Raw genomic sequence first — 24,345 nt, 5'->3', positions numbered from 1 at the left:
TTCTTTCCTCCCAGTCCAAAAAAATGCATTCAAGTAGATCTACACCTTCACATTCTGCATAAATCTTTAATCAACCAGGGCACCTTCAGAAAGAAAATCGCTTTCTAGTGGGTAGCTCTCCAGGAAGTGAAATTGTGGCAGCTCATCCTTCATATAACTTTTATAGGGAGTAGGTTTAAGACTTACTCAGGTTACGCAGGCTGATGGATGAGCAACTAGGAACGATTATGCCCAAGTATTTGGATTATTTATTACATTTATTAATTCCTTCCTATGGAGCACCTTGAAGCAATTTCACAATAAAATAAAAACCACATACACAACAGTGTTATATATAAGTAAGTGCATTTGCTGTCTTACTTATTATACCTGCTTAAAACATTTCTGTTTAGGTATCTTACCTTGAACCTACCCTGGTAGCTAATTGGCAGCCAGTGCAATTCTTTAAGCAGCAGTGAAATATGGTGACATTATACCACAGTAAGGGACGCAGGTGGCGCTGTGGGTTAAACCATAGAGCCTAGGACTTGCCGATCAGAAGGTCGGCGGTTCGAATCCTCGCAACGGGGTGAGCTCCCATTGTTTGGTCCCTGCTCCTGCCAACCTAGCAGTTCAAAAGCACATCAAAGTGCAAGTAGATAAATAGGTACCGCTCTGGCGAGAAGGTACACAGTGTTTCCGTGCACTTCTCTGGTTCGCCAGAAGCATCTTAGTCATGGTGGCCACATGACCCGGAAGTTGTATGCTGGCTCCCTTGGCCAATAAAGCGAGATGAGCGCCGCAACCCCAGAGTCGGCCATGACTGGACCTAATGGTCAGGGATCCCTTTACCTTTTTATACCACAGTGAGCAGTCAAACCACTGCAGTTTGCACTCCTGCAGCTTTGGGTCAACCCCAATGTTACCAGCACATGGACAACAGTGGTTAGGCTATCCTAGTCCAGAAATGGATGTACTTGTCTTGCCAGGAAAAGCTGGAACATTCTACTACTGGCACTATAGAATATCATAGGGTGGTGAGCCAAAACCAGGCATTTTTTGGTGTTACCCCTGTTCTGTGGAATGCCCTTCTTTCTGCCATATGTGAAGCAGCAATAATCAGTTCTTCTCTTTTTGCACAGGCTTTCCCTCACCTATAAGACTTGGCACTGGTTTCTGAATCCCTGAAATCTGTTTTATTTACTTTTATATGTTTTTATGCTTTATTTTTAAATATTGTTTTTATATTGTACGTAGTATACACTGCTTTGAGATTGCATTGCTAATTATTGCATGCATTGATTTAACTATTTTTACCTTTTGTTTAATTTTGTAAGCTCTCTGCCCCCCGCCCATGAATTTGCCATGTGGCAAATTCAAAAGAAATGAATGAATAAACACGTGCACACACAATAATTGAGTACGGTAATTTGGAAAGGACCTTAATTTTAGAATGGACTACATAGCAAACATGAGTCGTCTCAGTTCATCCTTACCCGTAATTATGGTATATATTACAACAACAACAACACCTGCAGTGCAACATTCAAAGTATCTTTACTTGACAGTTTATTAGCATACTGCAACCTTGCAGAGAACTCTTTGCAGAACACATCCATAACTAACTACACTACTTTATCATAGGGCCCTTTAAATAATCTGGGGGGAGGGGAAGGAAACTGCTACTAACATTAGTCTGTTTTGCTTTCAGGTATAGAATCATGGGTTGTCCAATGGACATTATTAAAAGAACATCTATGAATAACAGTTGCAGGAGAAGATCTTAAATTTGTAAACTTCATCAGCATGTAAGCTCCTTGGATAATGGCACTTTATGAATGCCAATTTCTGTTGGTGTGTTAAGACACTCAAGGGCACATTTTATTCCCTATTAGCATACTCCTTTAGTACATTGGTATGTTTGGCTTGTGGTCTGATGCACCCAAGGTGGACAAATAAAACTCATGCTCTTGCATCTTGATGCGATACCATCTAGAGTAAATGAAATACAGGGTAGAATAAGAAAATAATCCTTTCAGACTGGGGAGAAAAAGTTGCACGCAATTCTTTTTGGTATTTTACAGCTGACTTGCATTTTCTTGGCTTTTATGTGTAGGTGTATGGTACATGCTTCAACTTCTGCATGAAAACATTATTCCTTAACACATAATAATGAATCTCCATTGTTTTATTTCACGAAAATGTGTATTATTGGTTGGTTGTTGGGATCTGTCTGTCTTGAGAACAGCAGCGTGTGCCTCCGGAGGTGAAGTCAAACTCCTGCATTAGTGACCTCTCTGGGGTGCAAGCCTGGGTGGTGTGTATGGAGGTTCTGGGCTGCCCAGAGGACAAGACCCCCACCTCATTGATGTGGCCCATCATGTGGCGCTGTGGGTAAAAGCCTCAGCGCCTAGGGCTTGCCGATCGAAAGGTCGGCGGTTCGAATCCCCGCGGCGGGGTGCGCTCCCGTTGTTCGGTCCCAGCGCCTGCCAACCTAACAGTTCGAAAGCACCCTCGGGTGCAAGTAGATAAATAGGTACCGCTTACTAGTGGGAAGGTAAACGGCGTTTCCGTGTGCGGCTCTGGCTCGCCAGAGCAGCGATGTCACGCTGGCCACGTGACCCGGAAGTGTCTCCGGACAGCGCTGACCCCCGGCCTCTTGAGTGAGATGGGCGCACAACCCTAGAGTCTGTCAAGACTGGCCCGTACGGGCAGGGGTACCTTTACCTTTACCTTTAAAGGAAAGCAGAGCAATATGTTTGGCACCAGCTTGGCTGTGGGAGCTGCCGGAAGGAGGCTTGGAAAGTGGCATGGGGAAAGTGACAAGAGAACAGCTTTTCTTCCTGTCTCATAATATTAGAACCTAGGACCATCCAATACAGCTGAATGCTGGAAGGCTCAAGGCAGACAAAATAAAGTACTTCTTCTTCATACCCTGCACAGTTAAGCTATGGAATTCACTCCCACAAGGGGTAGTTCTAGCCACCAACTTGAATGGCTTTAAAAGAAGGTTAGACAAATTCCTGGAGGAGATGGATCTCATTGGCTACTAGCAACAATGGACATGCTCTACCTCCACTCCGGGAAGCAGTCGCTGGGAATCTCCAGTGGGAAGTGTTTGGTTGGGCTCAGGTTCTGCTGGCGGACTTCCCACAATGGGTCATGTGTTTGGCCACCAAAGAAGTGACTGGCGACAAAGCTAGCAGGTCTATGAGAAATATGACTTTGTCTAGCTCATATCGCAAGCCTCTTCAGTCACCTCCTTCCAGCCTACAGTGTCTGCTGTAATTATCTCCCCTCCCTCCTAGCTCCCAACTGTTTGCGATGGTGATTAGCTTCCAGCTGTCTCCCTTTAATCTCTTTTAATAGATTTCTATCGCCGTGCATCTCATCCGTGCCCCGCCCCAAAACAGGACACTGGCCAGGAGGCCAAGAGGCTACTGTACTTTCGTGGTGCAATCAATGGATGGACCCGAGCGGCGCAAGAGCGCGCCTAGTTTGGTGCCGAGAGCCCCGCTGCCCGGGCTTCGCTGGGCAGCGCGGGCGGGCTGGTAGGCGGGCGCCCCTATAATAAAGGCTGCCTAGGAAATCCACTAGGTGGGCGTGAGCGGCTGCGGTGAGGTCAGCGGCGGGAGGACCAATGAGTGGCGCGCTCGGGAGCTGCCCGCTCTTGGCGTGCGAGTGGAGGGGGCGGGGGAGCGCTAGGTGGATGCTGCTCCGGCGGCGGCTCGGACATTCCGGCACTAGGCAGAGCGCGAAGGCGGGAGTCGCCCTACGGCTGCCGGGGCTGTGTGGAGACGTGACTGGGAGAGAGTCGGGGGGAAGGCGAGAGGAGGAGGAAGGAAGGAGGAGCGGCGGGGTTCCTAGCTCGCCGCCGCTCGGGAGAAAGAGGAACAGGGAGACGGAGAAGGCGCCAGGGAGCATTTGCCTCGCCTGGCGCACAGGTGCAAGCCGAGAAGGAGCGACTCGTCGTTGGCGCCGCCTGGCCGAAGGGGGATATAGTGCCTGCCTGCCTGCCTGCCTGGACTCCGCCGCTTCTGTGGGGAGCGTCGCTTCACCTGCGAGCGAGCGAGTCAGCCAGCCAGCGCGCGGCGCGTCCCGCGTCAGCCAGGTAAGAGTTTCCCTCACAGTCTTTCTCGGGGAGACGCGGGGCGCTCGCCGCGCCCGCCTTCTCGCGCTCGTCTTCGGCTGCCAAAGTTTCTGGCAAGAGTCACTCGGGGCGAGCGAGAGCGACCGTGCCAGAGGCGGCGGCGGCCACGGAGTCGAGACGGAGGCGCGAGAGGGAGTCGCCCTTTCCATGCCCTGTCGGAAAAGAGGGTCCTCGCGTGAGGCGGACGCGGCTAGAGCTGCCTTCTCTGGACGTTTCTCTCTCTCCCCCCCCCGCCCCATAATGAGCCCCTTTCCCGCTTCTCACCCCACCCCGTCCACATGGATTCTTCGCCTTTTCTCTTGACATCTGAACTACCGAGGGAACCCCCTGACAGAGTCAGAAGTCCATCGAGAGGCATCTCCTGTGTGTGTGCTCGACGTAGCCCAATATATTTCCAATTTGGAGGGATTGCAATTTCCTCAGGGAAGGGAGCTTGAAAGTGGCGGTTTGTGTGGAAAATGCGTCGGCTTCTTCGGTGTGCTCCTTTTTTTGCGGAGCCGGGAGGGTGTGTTGCTGAAAGTTGTCCTCTTTAGGCCGGCGTCAGGCTTCTGGCTGAGATCTTGAAGAGCCACTTCTAGTTGGAGCAATCTCAGGGCTTTGTTCCAGAGACTCTGCTGGAGTTCAAGCGTATCTGTCTAGGTTGCCTTTCCTACCAAGGGCTCATTGGCTTCGAAAGCAAAGCAGATCCAATATGTGCTATTCATATTTTGGCAGAAGCAACATTTCATTTCCTTATGTGTTTGCCCTCAGTGTCTGTGCATGTTTCCAGCTCTCTGTGCGATTAATGCACCCCTGTGTAAAATAGTCTAGAAAAACCATCACTTCTGAGTTGTAGACTTGTTGTTGCTAATACTGATTAGAATCCTCCACTTCTTTCATAAGCATAGGAAAAACCTTGTGTGGGTGGTGGCTGGATTCAGCCATACCTCTGATGCTATGATCCCCCTTCCCAGTCCTTCCAGTTATGACTGACAAGCAGCTGGAATGGTGGCAAGGGGCAACTTAATCTGCAGTAGAAGTCTATGATTCTCTAAATCTTATGTTCCAAACTCCCATTCAAGTCCCCTTGGCGTGGATGAGTTTCGGGGATTAGTTAACCTGCGTGGCACATTTGTGCAAACAAAGGTGTCTTACCTGAGCAGTTTCCTTCATCTCTCTATGTGCAATCTCTAGTGATTACGGAAGCATCTGGGGAACAGAGGTGGTTCTCTGTTTACTGCGTATGTGATCAATCTGAAGCAAAATTGATTTGTTTGTGGACTTAATTCAATTATATGCCTCTTAAGATTGGTACTATAAGGAGTATAAATTTAAATGGCAAGGTGTGTAAGAGACTGAGCTATGAATAGGGAAGTCCTCAGTTACAGCTTTCCTCTGCCATGAAGTCACTAGGTGTTGTTCGGCAAGCCATTCTTCCTCAACCTCATATGAAGATGTTGATAATGCTGCCTTACAGGTTCGCTGTAAGAGTTGCACATCTGAAGACTTTTTAATTATGAAATGTAAGCATACTTTAAATATTAAGTAGCTCATATTTATATGCTTCACATACATGACTTGGTTGGAATCCTTACAACAACCCAGTAAGGTGGTCAGTGTTGTTAAATATGATATGCAAAGCATGTCTGATATTGATAGATTTGTCTTTTTGTCTGCCGCCTGCACCCTCCCAAACTTATAGTGTTTGTCTTCACCTTTTAATAGTTACTGGACAAATATGATTTAAATCAACTCTGTTTCCTGTTAGCAGACTCTCTCCATCCTAAGTGAGCACATTCCTCACAGATTTAAACAGAATTTTGTGAGCAGAGTAGGTTATGCAAATTGTGGTGTCTGCTGCAAACATCTTTTTCAAGCCACTGGGTAATGTATTTTGAAACACATGTATTTGCTGGATTTAGATCTAAGCACATAAATCTACAGCACAAGAACCCAAGTAAGTTGATGCTTACAGGGATATGCATGTTGCCGTGGTAGGTTGTTTATTCATCCAAATATTAATGTAGGCAGAAATTACTTTGATCTCATCTTTAATGCTTCCTATAAAAAGAACTACTGAAGGATATTGAAGTCTCAGACACAACAGAACTTAGCAAAAATAGTGTGTGTGTGTGTGTGTGTGTGTGTGTGTGTGTTTTAAATAAAGAGATTGGCTGCTGCACCCTGTAGAAGCTAATGCTGAATTTTAGTGTGTTTTTACATAGCATTGCTTGAGATCCAAAGTGGCACTTCGCAGTGACCATTGGCTTGAAACATCAAAGTGACTGAACAGTGATTTTGTTTGCATCTGGATATTTAATCAGACACAGTGTTTGATTTGTTTAAAATGGCTTGGAATAGAACTGAGTTTGAGGTGCTATCTGCACTTATGGACAGCTGTGTGTCTTTGGGGTGGGGGAGGTCTTAAGTGCTTTAATATACTAGCCACTCTTGGTGGTAAATCCTAGTGTCAGTGATGCTTCTGAATTTTCATATGCCCTAAGCAGCTTTCCTACCTCTACTATGTTTTCTCCCACTCAAAGCTAATTAGGATAAGATGAATTACCAAATGGAGAGATGGGGCTCATTGCTTTAGAATCTCTGATCTTATGTTGTTCTCTCTTTGAAAACTGGCTTGTTTTTCTCTTTCGCCTTCATTTGCATGTCAATATGATCATGGGAAATGTTCCTTTCTGCCTGAAGGTTATAGTAATAAACCAATATAGAAATGGGAGAAAAAGGACTCATTTTCCCATGTTTTGTCCAGCCAGGATAGCTTTACATCCATGTTAGCACAAAGTACTTGAATTCTGAGAGATTTTAAAAAATTGTTTAGCTGTGACACTGTTTTAAAGAGCTCAGTTATGTTTCTTCTTTTAAATGACATGATATATATCTGTGGTCTTTAGGAGAGTTGGATTCTATGTGGGTTTTCTACATTTTTCTTTTTTGTGACTTGGATGAACATCTCATAGTATAGGAAGTGTACCGAAGAAGCAGAATGTATGACAGACTATTGAATTGAGAATAATACAGTAATCTTTCATTGGATATTGGTTTGCTACTCCATGCTAATTCCAATATCTTTGAATTGATGAGGTTAGGAAGAACTTCTGATGAGATTGTGTAACAAGAAACCCAAATGTAGGAAGGTAAAAACAAACAAGGTGGGTTGTCTGTGTGCATGCTGAATGCCTGTATTTGCATTTGTTTTATTATTATTAATAATAATTTTATTATTTATACCCCCACTGATCTGGCTAGGTTTCCCCAGCCAGGCCAATAAACATTTCAATTTTTTCCTGATGTTAATGGTGCAAAACAAGTTAAGTGTTGCTCCTTCCTTTTATTCTAAGTAAATGTTGAAGTCTTGTTTCTGGTTGCTGTTCATATGACCAGTATCCAACTTTGTCACTAATCCAGAAATACTTTTTATAAAGACTGGGAAACAACTTTTTTCACAATCATCAACATTCAAATTATAATTTCAATAACATATTAAATTACATTTTTGATATGGAATTACTTTGGATCGTACAACATTGATGGTTTGCATCTTGATGGCTTATATCATAGCATTCTCCTCCCCTATGTATAATTCAAGCTAGCTCATTGGCTGTACTTGGAGAAATCTCCGCACCAGCTGCATAATATGTATCCCTTCTCAATCCTCCCATGCAACCTTCACAGGGTCACAGGAGCAGAAGAGTCATGCTGAATCAGACCAAAGGACAATATAGTCCAGTATCCTGTTCTTACAGTGGCCAACCAGGTGCCTGTGGGAAGCACACAAGCAGGACGTGAACAGAGCGGTACTCTGCTCCTTGTGAACTGCAGCAACTGATATTCTGAGGCAAACTTGCCTCTTACATCGGACATAATATACTCATCACAAATAGTAGCCAATTAAGAGTCTTATCATACATGAATTTGTTTCATTCCCTGTTAAAGCTGTCCAAGTTGATGGACATTGCTACTTCTTGTGACAGTGAATTCCAGAGTTTAACTATGCACTGTGTGAAGAAGTACTTTGTTTTGCCTGTCCTGAATCTTCACTCATTCAGCTTCCCTGGATGATCCCAGTTTCTCGAATTATCAGTGAGTGAGAGAAAAAAACTTCTCTCCATCCACTTTCTTCGTACCAATGCACAATCTTACTCAGTTCTTATCATGTGCTTGCCCTCCATCAGATTTCACCCCTGCACAAACTAAAAACACCTAAACGTTGTAACCTTTTCCTCCACCCCCTTGTTAAAATGATTGCCTTCTGCACTTTTTCCAGCAGTATATCTCTTTTTATATGTGGTGATCAGAACTGAGCTTAGCATTCCAAGTGTAGTCAGGCTGTAGATCTGTACAATGGCATTATAATACCTACCAGTTTTATTTTTAATCTCTTTGCTAATTATCTCTAGCACTGAATTCACCTTTTTTCACAGCCGTTGCACTCTGGGTCAACATCTCCCTAACTTCTGCTCATCTATGAACAAGTTAAAAGGCACTGTTCTCAAAATGATCCTTGGATGACACCACTTCTTGCATACTACCGTGATGTTTGAGAACTGCCCATTTATTCCTACACCCTGCTTCCAGTTCTTTAGTAATTGAGAGACTCTGTCCTCTTTTCCCATGACTGCTAAGCTTACTCAGGAGTAGGGATGGGAGGAAAAATCAATAGTTCACATTTAAGGTGAGCCTGCCAAATCTGTAGGTAGATTCTCAATTTCCAAAGAATGTGAGAACTGAAACAATGCCATACTTTGAAATTCACACATCTCTGAATTTTGTGATGTGGTTTCCCCAGCCAAGTAATACATACAAAATACATATGCAGGGAGAAAATAACCTACAAAAATGCATTAAATTAGGGAACATTGATTGCAGAAAATGTATATCTTACTCAAAACTGCATACAAAATGTGTATATTTGGAGAAATCTGCACTGAAATGCTGATGAATTTTCATGATTTTTTAAAAAATCAAAAATCTCAATTTGCTGTGAAAATGTGGAGAACTGAATTTAAGAGTGTTAAAATGAGAAAGTGAGAGTTCCAAAATTGACAGAGTTCATAAACTGTAGACTTGGAAGGGACCCTGAGGGTCATTTAGTACAACCTCCCTACTCAAGAGTTTTGATTGAGTACTTTGATTTTCAAAAAAGTAGTGTCCACTGCTTTGTACTTTTTATATCTGTTGTAGTGATGTTTTTTAATGGGTTTCAGCCTAGCCCTTGTTACTATATGCATAAGAGCTGTGCTAGTTGCTCTACAGCAAGGGCAGCCAATCTGTGGATCCCCAGATGTTGCAGTAGAACTCCCATTATTCCTGATCATTGGCCATGCTGACTGGAGCAGATAGGTGGAGCCCAGCAACACCTGAAGGGTCACAGGGAGTGCTCTTCCCCCAATCTACAAAAAAGATTAGAAGATTTTTGGCAAAAGACTTGTGACAAAGTGTAATCCTAGTTCGTTATACCTTGAGGCACAAGTTAGGGGCTGATCTTTTTTAAAACCAGGATTTTGTTATCGGGACTAACACTTATTGCCCTTGTGCTTTGGGTATTTGTACTGAAGTGAATAATGTTCATAGCATTCTTCAGTGAAATGAGAATTTAATCTTCTGTCAAACATAACTTGAAGTGAATTTGGTGTGGTGTCCATATGCCCTCTATGAAGAAGAAATACAGTGGTACCTCGGGTTACAGACGCTTCAGGTTAGACTCCCCTAACCCAGAAATAGTACCTCAGGTTAAGAACTTTGCTTCAGGATGAGAACAGAAATTGTGGCATGGCGGCAGTGGGAGGCCCCCATTAGCTAAAGTGGTGCTTCAGGTTAAGAACAGTTTCAGGTTAAGAACCGACCTCTGGAACGAATTAAGTTCTTAACCCAAGGTACCACTGTACAGGCTCTTTGTTATTTGAAGGTGAAATAATAGTGCAAACCTATACATCTCTACTCAGACACAAGCCACATTGATTTCACTGAGGTTTACTCCCAGATAAGTGGCTGAAGTGTTACAGCCTAAGTTTTTCATGCGGCACAGAATGCTACATTTGCAATATTTGTATGAGATATATTTAAAGAAGTACTTAACATTGAAACTATTTCAAAAGAGTGAGAATGCATATAATTCTGAGTAAAGGAACAGTTTGTGTCTAATTTTTCTCTGTCCCCATCCTTTGAATATAGTCGGATAGTTATGACGATGCAACTCGAGAGATTACATTTCAAATTCAACTGATTTCTGCAGCCATTAAAATTTATGAACCCAAATTACCCGAATATCTTCTATCCAAGAGTTAGGCCAGACATTGGCCTATTGTATCCTTGGACTGCTGCTACAGCAGTGCTTTGCTCTGGGCCCCTCATGCTGAGTGGCTTGAAGCCCCGTTCTAAACTGCCCACAGTGTCAAGAAGTGACGCTACCTCAGGAGCATTGTAGGAGATTAAAAATGGCCACTCCAGTTTCACTGATTGCAGCACTGCTGCTGGCTACTTGCTGCTAGTTACAGTTAGTGCTATTTTTCTAAAAAAAAGAGGTGCCAGAACTCATCGTGAATGTTTCCATTGTTCTCTCATAATGGCAATGGCGCCCACCTGAGAGGTGCCGGAACTGAGTTCCAGCACTCAAAAAGCCCTGGTTACACCAGGATCTGGCAAGGAGGGTTTCACCACAGAGCATTTGCCTGGCACAAGTCAATCAGATTCCTACCATCAGTTTGAGGATGCTCAGTTCTCCATGCCATGTTTCTTTTTGTTTCTAACATGTTGTTGTTGTTGTTTAGTCGTTTAGTCGTGTCCGACTCTTCGTGACCCCATGGACCAAAGCACGCCAGGCACTCCTGTCTTCGTTGCTAACATAGTTTTCAGAAAAAAATGGTCTTCCACAGTAGTTGTAAAGATTACACAAAAATACTGTATGTGAAGGGCATTGCCCATTTTGATGCATTATGCATTATAAATGCTTTAAAATGGCAAGGCATATTATTTATTACAATTAGAGGAATCCCCAACCTGTCATTAGATAGGATTGCATGTAAAGACCAGAAGAACAGGAATATTTTGTAGAAATCAGAGTGTTGCTTTAGATATTGCTTAAATTCAAGTTCCTTTATTTTGAGTTGCAATAGCTGAACTGTCAATGTTATCGTGCAAGAATACCAAACTTGTTACACTACAAATAAAGTTGGACTCCAATTCCCATCAGCCCAGCCAGCATGGATGATGGAAGTTGTAAACTGGAAAGATCTAGTATGCTCAGCGGTGGAGGAAGGCTCTCAGGCATCTGGTGCGGCGCAAACCACCCATAGGGGAAGGGGGGCGCGGTGCTCACAGGGACAAACGGGGCATGCAGCATCCCGTCCCTATGGCTGCCTTGGTGCGACCCATCCCTATGGATGCAGCATGTCCCGTGCCATCCCTATGGGTGCCACGGTGCGCCCTGCCCCTATAGGTGCCACCCACCCCATCCCTACAGGGATGGGTGTGCAGTGGGGCCTCAGCCACCCTACAGCTGGGGGGGGGGGAGACAGCGGCCGGACAGCGTGGAGCTTGCAGGTGCCAAGATGCATGGCTCGTGCATGCTGCAGGCCCCACGGTGACAAGTGCCGGCCACCATTTTGTCACCCCCATCAGGGTGACACCCAGGGCAAACCGCACCCCCTGCACCCCACTTCGTTAGGCAACTTTATTGTAGTGTGTTTTCATTTTTATCTATCATGACTGTTCAGTCATTGTATCTAAATTGTCTGTTGTTTGAGCACAATGTATCTGAGGGCAATGTGTATAAATAAAACTATTACTGTGACATCATAGTCCCAGTGAAGGACTCCAAAGAAGATGGTAACTCTCCTTCGGGCAAGTGATAATGACCCCATCATGTTCCCTTGGGCACAGTGGGGTTGAACTACAAACTCCCCAGTCCCTGGTGGTAAATTAAACTCCCAGTGTCTACCAAGCCCACCACTACCTGCAAGAGAGAATGGGTGGAGTTTTTCTTCCCTGTGACGTGTAGAAGTTGGGAGAAGGCTTGGAGGTGCAAGCAGGATCTAGATGCTTGTGGTTTTTTCCTGCCTTGATTCTGCTTGCAAGAATTTCAGAAGTCTTTCCCATCTGCTTGATAACTGCTCTTTTTAAACAGCAGGTGCCAGGAATTTTTAACCTGCTACCTTCTGCATTGAAAATATGTGCTCAACTGAACTATGGTGCCTCTCAAAGCATAGCATGCCTGCTTCAGTTCTTGCCCCATGCCCCATGTCCTGCTACTGCAGGAGTGTGTGAAGGAGCATTATCTGTGGCTGCTTCACAGTTGTGGAATAAATCATCCATTGCCTGCTTCCTAAATCCAAAGTTTCGGAAACTGCTGCTAGATTTGTGTGTGTGCTATATTTCGGTCATTAAGGCATAACATAGGGAAGGAGAAGGAGGCTGTGTAGGATTTCATTTAACTGAAGAGTTTGTTTTACAGAATGCTAGATTAAAATACCTTAGAACTTTATGCTTTAAATGTTTTAATATCCATTTATGAGGAAGTATATGGCATATTTGCAGGATGTTTTTAAGAACTCTGCACATTTGAAAATATGCCCTTGGGGACAAGTTGAAAGGTTTAGTCATGCTATTGGATGTGCAGCGTTCTCTGGCTCTGCAAAAAGGCACATAGCTGTGGAAATCTTTCTGCTGTTGTTGAATGCTATATTACTTGCCATATTACTTGGCACCTTTATTATTGTCATCATCATCATCATCATCATCATCATCATTTTATTAAATGATTATAGCTTATCCCCCAAAGGTCTTCAAGTTACTTACATCAAAACACACACACACACTATCATAAGGGAAGGAGAACAGTGGAAGTCATATCGTCTAATGTAATATTTATTGGGGGGGGGGGAGACACTCACCATATCAGTAATAACAAACAACATTAACAATACTCAAATAATAAACAAAGAATACTCTCACCCACTAGTTAGCAGATAAACAACTATTTCCCCCCTTTTAACCACCCCAACCAAAAATCTGGTATCAGACCAGCTGTTATAAATCGGTGGTGGGTGGGTCTGGCGATGTCCTCTCAGGATGGTCCAGCATCTGTCTTCTCCCTTCAGGGGGGGAGCAATAGCAAGGCAAAGCAGGAAGATGGTAGCAAAAATTTTACCTACTTTGCAGTTGGTCTGACTACTGCTGCTCTGCTTCTGCTGCTGCTGGGGGTACATGTAGCATATTGCGATTAGAAGCACAGGCACTATAGTAGCACACCATGGTTTTGTCAGCAGCAAAGTGGCAAGATATGCCACATGTGCAAAAATCTCCTGTGCACTTTTTAAAAAAACTTTTACCTATTTTCAGTCTTACAACACCGTCTTTTTGTGTTTTTCAATTATGTCCCACTGTGTAGCCAGTGTCACATTTAACATTCATGTCAAACATCTGCTTATGTCTCTTTATATATTTATTCCCAGCATCTCCATATGTGACATAAGCACCTGTTGGTTATTGCCTTTGATAAAATTAGCGATGAGCGGCAAAACAATTACCTACCTCCTAGTGTTTTCTCCTTCTGTGATGTTGTTTCTGTTACCAAAATCCATTTGCCACCAGTGGCTGTGGAAATGCCTGCATGAGGCAACTGCACATGTAGAGTCTTATTTAAGATGATATCGGTTTGTTTAAAAGCAATTTTACATCTATATTGGTGATATTAAAAGCACTCCATGCCCCGGCTGCCTTTGCATGTAGAATACGATATTTCATATCAGGACTTGTGGTGATATCACATCCAGCATAAATTAAGTGTGAATGTATGGCCACTTGTCTTCACATTCCTTTCTGTAGGATTTCTTTCTTTCTTTCTTATATAAATGAAAAAGAGGGTTTTGCATTTTGTTTCTCATGATGAAAGCGTGGGTGTAACTTACTATTTCTGTCTGGGTGGACAGAACTGGCCAACACCAATCCCAGAACCATTTACACTGACAGTTTACCATGGGTGGGTGGTGTGGAATGCATGGAGCCTGATACAAGACCTTCCCACAGCAGCAGCCTTAACACATAATTACCATTACTGTGAATATGGAAAGGCTTCTGTACCGGGAAAACACCCTGTAATGATAAGTATATAGTGCAACATAACTTTGTTTCAATAACTGTTTGTTCAGCATATTAAAATAAGATCTGAACAGTTTTTTCACCTCTTTCCCCTGAATAATGATGTTTTTAGCATCTCGTCTCAGTCCACCCCACCCCTCTAGGAGACATGTAATTATCTCAAAGCTACTTGCCTGCATTAAAACCCATTCCTATTGCTAATGGGTGGTGTTCAGTTAAGATTTCAAAATTTTGCTTAGCCCCTTTTGTTGCACCACCAACTAGGGAATCCTGTTTGTGTAAGCGTGTCATACTGTCTTTGCAACTGGGTTAATGGCAGAGCAATAGCCCTAGTTTAACCACTATTACGCTCTTTCCCACTCTGCTCTAAAAGCTGAGGCCAATCATTCTATTGAAAGAAGCATCTGAGGAATTGCATAGGAGATAGAGCAGGTGGTGTGTGCCCATATAAATAGAATATATAAATATAATTTGGGCTGCTTGAATTTTTTTTTATTGCAAGTAAAAGGAGAAAAAGAACATTATATTATTGAGGTGGTAGTTTGTGGGGGTATTCTCTTGCTGCTAGGTATAGAAGTGTTTTATCAATATTTTGGATTAAACTCTGAGTCCAGCCATACTGGGGGGGGGGGAATTCTATGATTGGTGCTTTTTGGGGAACGGGTTGCAAATAAGATGACCAGAACTGAAATGCCTTTACATAATTCTGTGATATGGTTGCATTTTGTTTTTATGTAGAGTTCTATTTGCCCCACTAAATATTTATCTATATCTGTATATCTATATCTATATCTCGATCTATTTAGTGGGGTAAATAGTCTCTCTCTCTCACTATCTTTCCTCTAAGGAAAGGCTAGACTTCGGGATATAGGGTGGAATTTTATGTGGTGCTTGTATGACTGTTCTGTCACTGCAAGCATTTTTGCTTACTAGTACTGGAGTGGGGCAGTCCAGTCCTCTAACCCACTACTATCTGTCTCACTTTGGCCTCCCACATTAAATATTTACTTCCCTGCTAGATAAAGCTTACGTGTATGTCCTCAGATCTGATATGGCACTTTGTTAATGCAAACTAATCCCATGTATTTCACTTAATACATCCTTGTATTTAAATATTTGGTCGTTTTGATTTCTGTCTCTTTTCTGTGTTTGTATTTTTCATTCCAATTTCAGTTACAATTTGTAACTATTCCCCCCCCCCCCCAGGGTGATTTGCAAATAATGTCCTTTTATTAAAATTAGAAAAGAATTGGTAGGTGACAGTTGGTAGATTGGTTGTCCCCCAGACAAACCACGAATGGTGAGTCAATAATAAATGTTGGCTACAGCTCATGGTTTGGCTGGAGAGAAACAAGCAAAGAGTGTAGGTTTGGATGTAAGTGAATGCCAAGTGGAACCATGCCTTAGCTCTGGGTACTATGACAGCAGGAGAACTTAGGGAGGAGCAAAGTGGCTGCAATTTTTCATTTGAGTATCCACATGCTCACAAGTTCATTTTCAGCTAATTTTGGATTTAGGATGGTTTGTCATGGCCTTTGGTTTCAGCTAGAACAATAAGCATTACATGCATAACAGGCCAATTTTATATGACAACTTTAAATTTTGTTATACCAGATATTACCAGAGGCCACATTTTGGAATATCTTCTTTTTCCTTGGTGATCACTCATAGCCAAGTAAGATTGTTTTCCATAAACACTGTTTTAACAATGAGTCTGTAAGTGACTGTGGAGGCCAGTTCTGGATCCGGAATCTACACACACATAAAAAACACAGTATTAATATTAATATTATTATTTATTATTATTATTTAAAAAACAGTTTGAAAAATTCGTTGAATTTTGCATAGCTCACTTTCGCCATCTGGTGTCACAATTGTATATTGCACTTTACAACACATTTAAAACGTTTTATTTGCAGCTGTATAGCTGAGTCCACAAAGAGTAAGTTCTGCTAACCTAAACTGGTGTGTTGTCAGTGATAAGATGCCTTTTCTGAAAATCAAGCTTAGAATTAGCTACAGTAATTAAAGAGCTTTCACTTCATTGACTCTACGACGACTTCTTACACACTCAGCTTTCTGTGGACATTTAAACAAATAAGTCTGACTAGATTTTAATGACTAGAGAAAATACAGGTTGGAACTTGGCTCAAAATGCCAGGCTGTTCAGTCTACCTTGCGCAATGATAAATAGCAAAACTACTCATTCCAGTTCCACATATTTGTTCTTGAAATTACTTTGTTTTGATCAATGCAGTTCTGGCTTCTTGTAATTGTAAAGGGAAGCTTTAGTAAATAAATACTTGAGAGAGCTGCAAATGGGTAAGGAAGCCTCTTCTTACTCAACTTCCATTTCTTGCCACTCCCCCCCCCCAAAAAAATGTATAACCACGATGTTAGATGAAAATGTTTATTAGAATGCATGTGTGCATTTTGACCAATACAGTGGTACCTTAGTTTAAGAACAGCTTAGTTTATGAACAACTTGGATTAAGAACGCTGCAAACCCGGAAGTAGGTGTTTTGGTTTGTGAACTTTGCCTTGGAATAAGAACATGTTTCACTTCCTGTTGAGTGTGTTTCATTTGTAAATTGAGTCCCCCGCCACTATGGGAAAGCACACCTTGGTTTAAGAACACTTTGGTTTAAGAACGGACTTCCAGAATGGATTAAGTTTGTAAACCAAGGTAGCACTGTGTTTGCAATTCTGTACTGTGTTTGAAAATGTCATATGCAAATGAAATCACAATTTGACATAATCAGTATAAATTAGGAAGTCTGTACATATTTCACAAGGACAAGAGTCAAAGCAATCCTTTGACAAATATTGGACCTAAGAATATATGTAGCATGTCCACAGATGGATCACCACTTTTTATCATAATATATTTGGGACCTGGACTTCTCAAAACCTTGATAAAACTATAGGTGCCCTTCCTTGTTTTGTTCAGCACCAGACACTTTAAGTTAGCATAAAGCCCAGGGCAGCAGACTTGCATGTAGAGCCAGTGCTTGTGACAACTTCATATTTGCTTTTGTGCTAGATTTGCATGTGTAAGTAGTTGTCAGAGAAATTACCCTCTTCTGTTTATTTATTCATTCATAAAATCTTATACTGCTTAATATAATGTAATACAAAATAATAAAAAATATCTATGTGCAGAACATAAAATCAATAGAAGTGGAAATAACAACATATAATTAAAAATTTCATTAAAAACAACAGAACAAAACTATATATTGCAGACCACACTGAGCAGTGTATGAAACAAAATAAAAAATAAGAATCAATGTCCAGGAAAGCTGTTATTGAGTTTACCTCATGAATTATCCGAGGGAGGGCATTCCAGAAGGTGGGTACTATTGCCAAGAAGGCTACCCATTCATTGACCACTGTAGTAAGGCTATACCTGTCCAGGTGCAATCTTAGTTGGTGTACAACATGAAGTTGAAAATTGGCACACTGAGGTCACCTGGGACTCTAGTGACAGCAATGGATTGTGTAGTTGCCTTTTGCTGTACATGAATTTGTGGGGCTACACCTCTCCAACTGTGATATTAAGAGAACAGTATTGCACATGCTGTATGGTATAATGTAGAGTTCCCTGCAGTTTTGTAGTACATGGCTGCAGTATAAATCTTTATTGGAAGTTCCCTTAAGGTCTTCCCTCTTCTGGACTGACTTCTTTAATATTGAGAACATTTGTTAAAAGGAAGCAAAGTATGAGCTACAGACTCATTTTCTATGCCAGCAGATACTTCAGTATCTCTTTCGTCAGCCTTATCCTGTGGCCACAGGTGCCCATTGGGCTGCATAGTCAGGTGAAGGTAAGACCCATTGAAGACAGTGGGGCTTTTAAAATAAATAAAATGCATAGGATTGCCCTAGTTATCACAAGCCATGCCTCATTGGTATAATTAATCATTTTATATAGTGTTTGCATCACTTTTGTTGAGAATAATAATGCCTTCTGGAACATATTTATTCTATCCAATCCAAAGCTGGCCTGGCTATTATAACAATTGAACCATGCATATTACACATATTGAATGCTTATCTATAAATACATTTAACTAGCAGTGAAGCATTATGTGACCTGAGTATTAAAGTAATCCTGTCTATTCATGACAACTAACCTTTTGCTACCACTTACTGACAGTTCTGATGCTCTCAGTTATTGTCTGTGGCAGCAAGATGAAGACATATTCCCTAGTCCTTACACATGCCAAACTACATTTCATCTCCATGTTCAATTCCTTTTATATTTAAAGTTTTCAATAAGGTAGGTTTGGTTTAAACTATGAATGATGCTTCTATCTAATTTTTTTTTTTAATCCAATGAGTCAAGTATTATGAGTGAAAGGCTTTTGTTAAAACATCCTCATAATATAATAGGATTAATTATGTGATGACATACACATCCACTTCAAAGCTTTCAGTCAGTCACTGTTCGGAAATTTCTAATTTTTTTAAGAACCTAAAGCAAAGTGTATGTTATGGGCTAGGGTATAAAGAATATAATGCATACTAATAGAATAAAGAATATAAAATATATTAAAAGAGTAGATGACTTTGTGTTAAGGCTAAATAAAAAGTAGGACGTACTGTGAGTTGCTCAGCAGTTTGAGTTGCAAAGGGCAGAGTGGTTGTCTTTTCTCATTTTCCCTCCTTTCCCATAGGCACATGGCATCAACAACAGACCTATATGCCAATTCTGAGTCTGCAGAAGGAAGGAAAAGTCCTGAACAGTCATATTCTGTGAATACCGTTTTGTTTGAGAGTGCCTGTTCATAGGTACTCTGGTACAATACAGGTGATTGGTACTTCTGGATAGGCTTTCTTTCTGGAGGTTTCTTTCTGGAGATAGGAGCCAGTTGCCCCAGGTGCTGGTCCTGGAAATGCTGCCAAATAGGGTTCAGGGGTTGACATCAGTGAAGATAAGGCATTTATAGGATGGCAATGGCAAGATAACAGCTGGGCCCAGTATGGAATACGTCATGAATATGTCATGAATGCAACCTGGGACTAGAGGAGGAGTGCACAGAGACCAAGGCACTGGCTCCAGTTTTGAAAACTTTTATTAATTTTGGGTTGCATTCAACTCACTTTACTCAGAATAGACCCATGGAAATTACTGGAGCTAAGTTAATCATGGTCATTGATTTCAGTGGGTCTTTTTCTGATTAAATGTTAGCTGAACACAACACTTCCTTTATTAAAGACTTCTCAGTCAAACAACACATTCATGCACACTGTGATGGAGTATAGTTACTAATTATGGTTTCTGTGTCTAAGTGACCAGCTAAATAACACAGTGGTGTGGGTGGAACAGAATGAGGTGGAAGCTCCTTGGGCATAAGTTTTTACCCAAAGATGGCTAGACGCCATAGTTCTCAGCTAAGTATTTGATTACAAGGCACAGAATTTTCTGTGTTTCAAGACTGACTTGGAAAGTTATGGGAATTACAATATGCTTGCATGATCTTTCAGACCCTCCCCCCCCCCATCTGAATGCTTCAAGGTCTCAGAATTGCAAGCCCTTTTCTGGCCATGTGACTCAACGGTCATAATCTTTGTCCTTATCAAAGTGCCTTTAGGGCCAAGACAAATGGGCTATCTTGGAACATGTAGTTTCTCCTTCCAGAGAATATTGTTTTCCTTAAATCTGATGTTTTGCTTAAAATGAAGGCCTGTGTATAGCCACAAGCCGCTGGAACTTTTTTCTCTCTCACTGTGGCAATCTTGTACAGTCATCTTTCCAAAGATTCACTCATCCTTCTCTTATTCATACACATAAGTGATTACATGAAAAGCACTAATACTAGTAAGATTAACATACAGTATACTCAAGTATAGTCCTGAAACCTCCAGACTAATTTTGCAAAATAATATTTGACTTACTACAGTGTGTAACAAATGGAACAACAGAAGATAGAAAGGTGACACTGAACTGGATCAATCCAGAATTGCATAGTGGATAGGACTGCTCCTTGTCTATTCAGTTTGTGTGGCAGCAGTGTCAAATGCATAATTGGCAACAAACAGAAGAACGAAAAGGTCCAGCAGGTGTATGGTCCATTAATTCTGGGTCAAAGCCTATTACCAAGACTTCTCTTTGCTTATGGTGATTAAAGGTTATGATGACCCGTCACATAGTGTACCAGGGTGTTTGCTCAGTGAGAAAAGGTGTAAATCTTTGAGTCCTTATGACTTTGTGGTTAAGCAGGTTAAAGTCGATGGCTCCCTTCCACTTTTGTATCCCAGGGGCTCTACTGTCGTGGATGGAATTCAGAAAAAAGGTAAATAACCTTGGCACAGTGCTAGGAAGGAAACCAAGAAGAAAATAAAAGCTAGTAAACTTGGTGATTTGTCTGAGTATAATCAACCCTGTCTTCTACAGTTTGGAACAGAAATATTTTAGGGTAAGTAAGTTAAGCAAAGTTTAAACATGGCTGGCTGGCACTGAAAATCTTTTGTTGGTTAGTACAACACCACATGTGTTGGAAACAAAAGGCGCTTATTCTACTGATTTCTTCATATCTTATTTATAGAGGAAACAGTGCTGAGAATATTAGAAGTATATAGAAAGTACACAGTGAACATTAACTTGATCAGTTTTATTAGAATACTGTGGTAGAAGGAACCTTTCTGATATTAGAAATTTCTGATAACATTGACTTCTTGTTAGTGGGACATCTTAATTGGGGGGGGGGGGCTGTATGCTTTGTATATGCTGACATGTTTATGAGTAGATGGCATGTGGTCCTGTTCCAGTGTGTATTCAGGCCTGGGTTTGGAACAGAAACAAACTTGGGCTGCTGGATGTATGACCTTTTTCAAGAGGACAGGGAGAGTGCAAATCCATTGCTTTTTCTTCACAGTATTTCTCAGTGTCTCTCAGTACTGTCAGCTATGGTACTATGGAATCCTGCTGAATCATCTTTGTGGTTGGAAATTGGTTCCACTCCTGCTAACAGGGTCTGTTCCAGAAGGAAGGTTTCCACTTGGCCCCATGGCATTTGCACTGTAGGGTCCTACAGGGCTCCATCTTGTCACATATACTATGAAACTACTAGGAGACTAATTGGCTGGATTGAGAAGATGAGACAAGATGGCTGCACATAGGTAGGTGGAATTTGAGTTTAATAATTAGGTAAATGGGCTTGTTTTTTGATAGGTTTCCATTCCCCTGTGGGTGCTCCTTAATTCAGTGCTGACGTTGGAAGAGCAAGTGGTTTAAGTGGCAAGGAGCAGCATCTCCAGCTGTTCCTGGAGAGGAGTAGCCTTGCCACAGTGATCCATGCACTGCTGACCTCACAGCCGGCTTGCTGTAATGTGCTCTGTGGGTGGCTGCCTTGAAGACTGTTGAGAAGCTGCAGCTACTGCAGAATGCTCTGACTCGGTGCTTAGTGCGGATCATAGAACACTGATCTTGAAAGAGCTGCACTGGCTGCCACTATGCTATTGAGCCAAATTCTAGATGCTTGTGATGTTTAAAAAGCTCGTTTTTCAAAAAAGGAAGTGGTTCAGTTCAATTCCATCCTGATTAAACTTTTAGTTCATGAAAAGTTCATCCTTGGCAAAAAACTAAAAACTAACATTCCGAATGTTACAAGCTGCTGTGCTCAAGCATGATGTCTTGATGCCCAACCGTGGGTTTATAGACTCAATCATGCAGACTGCCATAGCAAAGAGAAGTACAAAGTAGCCTGGAAAAATGAGTTAAAAGAGGACTGAGGGTGAAGAATGAAAATGGCATTGGGGAAAACAAGCACTTTCTTGATACTTGAGAATGCTATGCTCTGTTTTCAGAGTTTGTTTTTTAGATATTCACCGAGTTGCTATGGCTAGTGTTAGATTTAGCTGTGCAGGAAGCCAAGGTTAAAATCCCATGAAGCTTTTTAATGTCAGTATGTTTAAACTTAATGTTAAGAGCAATAGTAATAAAAATTACTTAAATACATTAGGAGCAAAAAACAACAACAAACCAGCTAGGGAAGTGGTCAAGGGAGTCAAAGATGTGCTAAAGGAAGAAAATGAAATTGTAGAGAAGATGAATCCCTTGCAGCTGTCCTCACTGCAGAAAATATCATACAGATCCCTGTGTTTAAGCTAACTTACCCAATGAGTCTGAGGAACTGACACAAATAGTGGCAAATAGAGAAAAAGTTATGGGCTTTACTGACAAATTAAAAACTAACAAATCAGCAGGTCCACGTAGTACCCAGCTGTGACAATGCTTATTTTTACAAGCGCACCTATTTCCAGTTGCTGAATGCTGGGTGTATGTTTGAAAAACTTAAATCAAGCTTTTGTTTTGTTCTAATATGGAGGTTTTGCACAAGACAATTCTTGCACAAAACCTCAGTATTCATCATATGGATCCATCGTTAAAAGTAAAAGTAGAAGTCGGCAAATGTGGTTTTGCTCTTCAAACCAGCAGCTAAAACTGATAGTGCACTTGCATATTATAAATGAAGTTGTCTTTCTTTTTTTAATATTGAGGTTTGCACAACAGCATTCTTGTGCAAAGCTTCCTGGAAGCAAACAGCACTGTCTGAGTTACCTGTAATTGACTAGAATATTTTCCATTTAGTATTTGAATGGGAGCAAAAAGAATCTTTTTTAAATATTTGCAAATGCTTTTGTGACATCATGGATTATTTAGAAAAATTTCCTCTGTTGAAAATGGGGACCATACTGGGAAAGGGAGAGAGGAAAGTGGTCAGACAGACTTCCCTGGGTGGCTTTCTAGTGACCAGTCCAAGGAGAGTCTTCTGCAGGAATCTGCTTTCTTCTCAGAAAGGGGAAAGTTGTATATTTTTGTGAGAATATCCCTCCGCCAAAATATTAACCCCTCCTTTTGCCCACTGTGAAATACATTGTAATGTTCGTTGCACACTTTCTAGGGATGTATATATTTAAAGGGGTGTGTTTGCATTAGTAAAGAAATATCTACTGCACACATGTCCAGTTGAAAAAAATCGTATGGTGATTGTGAATGGGAGGACTCTTTCTAACCCTGATCTTCTTAAGCATATTTTAACAGCCACACAGCACTGAATGGTGCTTGTAGTGATTTTTTCTATCACCTTATCTAGTTCATATGCCCTGTACTACTTTATTTGGTAATCGTTTAAGGATTAGAGTGCCATCTGTTAATTTGCCATTCTAACAAAATCCCTTTCTCTTCCTCCTGCAACAAATATAGTACTAAGAATTCTGGCAGCGTGCTTGCATTGGAACCCCCACATTAGCAGATGTTTGATTCCCTCCCCCCACTTCTCACTTGGAATAGTCACATCTGCAACTCTTAATGCTATGCATGGAAATGTTAAATGGGGATTCTGTATCCCCTAAAATGATTAGAATAAATCATGCTGCACAAATCTACTTACTTAGCACAGGTAGTTGTAATGTCAGGGGGAAAATGATCAAAATATGCCTTAAGGGCCCCATTTTTTATGAGGTATGTAGAATTTTGCATACTTTGTCAGAGCTCATAGTAATGGAAAAAGATCAACTGAAAGCAATGTTCTGTTCTTTTATAGCCATTTGATTCCTGCCCAACTTGTCTAGGAAATTCACAAACTGTATACAGTATTTCTTTCTTTAGCACCATTGAATGAACGCAATAAGACACATCTTCTAAGTAAAGTTGGACTCTAAGATGATCCATACATCTTACAGTAAATCCACTGAAATCAGTGTACTTAAGTATATTGCTTTCAATGGATCTACTCCATTGTCTTTTCTCACAATTTTCCCATTCTCTTATAAGCAGAGCTGTGCTTTCTATCCTTCTTAAGAAACTCTAATCCCCACATATTTGTTAGGGGGGGAAATAAAGTTTTTATTGTTCTTCAAAATTATTATCTTTGGCACTAACTTAATTAGTGCTGTCATATATAGTGATTATACAGAACTGACAAATTCTTTCTATACTATTTATGTCATTTAAAACAAAAAGTAGCCAGCCTTTCTGCCTATTTCTGCTCCCAACCTAAACCAGGTAAACAACCCAGAAGAAAAGAGAAGGAAAGTTGAGTAAAACTTAACAGTAGCTTAGACAACAAAGTTCAGCAGAGTAAGCAACACTAACAAAATATTTGAACAGTATCTAA

General features: G+C 41.4%; 1 protein-coding gene across 2 annotated transcripts in view; it reads left to right on the top strand.

Annotated features, from left to right (window-relative positions):
• Window positions 1-3,660: 3,660 nt before the first annotated feature.
• CHRM3 (cholinergic receptor muscarinic 3) overlaps window positions 3,661-24,345 on the top strand; it is a 248,872-nt gene continuing 228,187 nt past the window's right edge. For both annotated transcript variants that reach the window (XM_082215046.1, XM_082215047.1), the window contains exon 1: window positions 3,661-4,090. The gene's annotated coding sequence lies outside the window, so the exon portion shown is untranslated. The remainder of the gene's footprint in view (window positions 4,091-24,345) is intronic.

This window comes from Podarcis vaucheri (genome assembly GCF_965113315.1).
Source record: "Podarcis vaucheri genome assembly, chromosome: 3".
Taxonomy (NCBI): Eukaryota; Metazoa; Chordata; class Lepidosauria; order Squamata; family Lacertidae; genus Podarcis; species Podarcis vaucheri.
The sequence above is the reverse complement of the archived record's forward strand: the minus strand, read 5'-3'. Positions and strand labels throughout refer to the sequence as shown.